Raw genomic sequence first — 3515 nt, 5'->3', positions numbered from 1 at the left:
CCGTGCCATCGCCTTCCCTGTTAGGCCACCGAGGCACTTGGAGTTAGTCTCGCAATATTCCTATATATATCGAAGATGGTCTGATACTGTTGTTAACGCTAATTTTCAGCCAGCGTAATTGTAATAATTAATAACGACTTAAGGCTCGTGAAATTTAAACCAATGAATGAATATAAGGCCTTACGAGCCGTTCTCAAGGTGTTGATCGAGAACTTATACATGTATACTACTGTGATCAAAAAGTAAGGTAAATTTGTTTATAAAATGTAAATTCTTTATTTATTCATCCAAATCAATTTCATCCCTTTCAAAGTAATCCCCCCCAGATACAATGCACTTATGCCAACGCTTTTTCCAGTCCTCGAAACATTCGGAATAGTCGTTTTTCGGTATAGCCTTCAAGACTTTCTTCGATTCGGTTTTTATCTCCTCAATCGTGTCAAAACGGCGTCCCCGCATTGGCCTTTTGAGTTTGCTGAATAGCCAGAAGTCGCACGGAGCCAAATCAGGCGAATACGGTGGTTGCGGAACGATATGAGTCAGGTTTTTGGCAAAAAAGTCACGAAGAACCAATGCAGTGTGAGCCGCTGCATTATCGTGATGAAGGAACCAAGAGTTGTTCGCCCATAATTCCGGCCGTTGCAGACGAATAGCTTCACGCAAACGACGCATAACGTTCAAATAATATTCTTTGTTGACAGTTTGGCCCGGCGGAAGGAATTCATAGTGCACCACACCACAACAATAAAAGAAAACTGTCAACATAACCTTGATTTTCGATCGACTTTGCCGTGGTCTTTCCGGTCTTGCTTCACCTTCTGCACGATATTTGCTGGATTGGTCGATGGTTTCAGGGTCGTATGCGTAAATCCAGGTCTCGTCTCCAGTAATGATGCATTTCAAGTGGTCCTGATATTCAGACAGCAAAGTTTCACAAACATCAACGCGACGCTTTTTTTCCAAAAAATTGAGCGATTTTGGCACCAATCGAGACTTGACGCGTTTAAGACACAAAACATCCTTCAAAATGGTTTGGCCTGAGCCAAACGATATTTCAACACTATCAGCGAGGTCTCTGATTGTCAATCGACGATTTGCAAGCACCAAATCTTTGATTTTTTGGACGTGGCCCTCGTCGGTAGACGTTGATGGTCGTCCAGAGCGTGGTTCGTCTTCAACGCGTTCTCGGCCCGCTTTGAACTTGTTGTACCACTTATGAACGTTTTCTTGTGCCATAGTTTGATCACCAAAGGCCTTCCGCAACATTTTCAACGTGACCGCACAAGAATATTTGTTCCGCAACCAAAATTTGATGCAAGTTCTTTGCTCAACAAAATCACCCATTGTAAAAATCGAAAAATTCACTTTTGATTGTTTACAAAAACACGTGTAATTCGGAGATAATTAAACCTTTTGACAAACAGACGCTTGGCAAATATTATAAACAGTCCTACCAACCTAAGAAAAAAAATTACCTGCCTTCCTAAGGCCCGGGAGTTTTAAATGACAATTTCACCTTACTTTTTGATCACAGTAGTATATATATATGTATACACATGTAACGAATTCACTTGTAAATTTTTACAAGTGAGTTTTTCGAATTGAAATCTCAATTCTTAAAATCATACGGGATGCTAGATTTGCATCTCACATATGANAGACCCCGGATACCCCCCTAACTAATTATTAAAATATTGCAAAAAAAACTCCTCGGCCGGGAGTCGAACCTGGAATCTCCGGCTTTCCGTGCCATCGCCTTCCCTGGTAGGCCACCGAAGCACTTGGAGTTAGTCTCGCAATATTCCTATATATATNGAAGATGGTCTGATACTGTTGATAACGCTTTCTTCCGCCAGCGTAATTGTAATAATTAATAAAGACTTAAGGCTCGTGAAATTTAAACCAATGAATGAATATAAGGTTTTACGAGCCGTTCTCAAGGTGTTGATTGAGAACTTATACATGTATATATATATATATGTATACACATGTAACAAATTCACTTGTAAATTTTTACAAGTGAGTTTTTCGAATTGAAATCTCAATTCTTAAAATCATACGGGATGCTAGATTTGCATCCCACATATGAGAGACCTCGGATACCCCCCTAACTAATTATTAAAATATTGCGAAAAAAACATCTCGGCCAGGAGTCGAACCTGGAATCTCCGGATTTCTGTGCCATTGCCTTCCTTGTTAGGCCACCGAGGCACTTGGAGTTAATCTCGCAATATTCCTATATATATCGAAGATGGTCTGATACTGTTGATAACGCTTTCTTTCGCCAGCGTAAATGTAATAATTAATAAAGATTTAAGGCTCGTGAAATTTAAACCAATAAATGAATATAAGGCCTTCCGAGCCGTTCTCAAGGTGTTGATCGAGAACTTATACATGTATATATATATATATGTATACACACGTATCAAATTCACTTGTAAATTTTTACAAGTGAGTTTTTTGAATTGAAATCTCAATTCTTAAAACGATTCGTTATCAACAGTATCAGACCATCTTCGATATATATAGGAATATTGCGAGACTAACTCTAAGTGCTTCGGTGCCCTAACAGGGAAGGGGATGGCACGGAAACCCGGAGATTCCAGGTTCGACTCCTGGCCGAGAAGTTTTTTTCGCAATATTTTAATAATTAGTTAGGGGGGTATCCGGGGTCTCTCATATGTGAGATGCAAATCTAGCATCCCGTATGATTTTANAAATTGAGATTTCAATTCGAAAAACTCACTTGTAAAAATTTACAAGTGAATTCGTTACATGTGTATACATATATATATATACATGTATAAGTTCTCGATCAACACTTTGAGAACGGCTCGTAAGGCCTTATATTCATTCATTGGTTTAAATTTCACGAGCCTTAAGTCTTTATTATTTTTTGATAAATGTATTCCGCACACAGGACGCACCGGGCCAAGCCCCGACACATTTGGGAACGGTGGCCGAGCTTGCCACACCGGTAGCAGAGGTCGCCTCTGTCCGCCTTGCAGGGGGTTCAAACTCGCCGTATTTTTTGGCTCCCAAAATTCAAGTCTGTGGTCCATAACCCAGGCGGCAGCACAGTCGGTCCCCCTCTTTTTCTCTCTTTTCTCTTTACCTACAAGTTGCATCTGACGACTGCGCTAACCGTTAAATGTTGTGCTACAATATAAAATTCTGTTACGTTCTGTAACATTTTTGTAATTTTATTGTACATCGCTGTGTATTGTGCAATATTGTGTTATATAGTGCAATAATATTATTAAATTTGTGTTATTTTGTGATGATTTCTATTCATTATCAGTGATTGTATTAAGTGATACTGTTGTCGTTTGTGACTAATATTGCTTTCAAAAAACTGTTACTAATTTATTATATATTATACAGGGTGTCCCAGAATAGCCGTACAATCTCTCGTAGGCAGATAGAAGGAATAAAACTGAGTCGAAAAGTCCTGAACCATTTTTTTCTATTATTTATAATAAAGGAGTAATTATTGAGTAAAGCGGGCCAATCAG

Source organism: Pseudomyrmex gracilis, unplaced genomic scaffold, assembly GCF_002006095.1.
Source record: "Pseudomyrmex gracilis isolate BER0280 unplaced genomic scaffold, ASM200609v1 scaffold_1366, whole genome shotgun sequence".
Lineage (NCBI taxonomy): Eukaryota > Metazoa > Arthropoda > Insecta > Hymenoptera > Formicidae > Pseudomyrmex > Pseudomyrmex gracilis.
The sequence above is the reverse complement of the archived record's forward strand: the minus strand, read 5'-3'. Positions refer to the sequence as shown.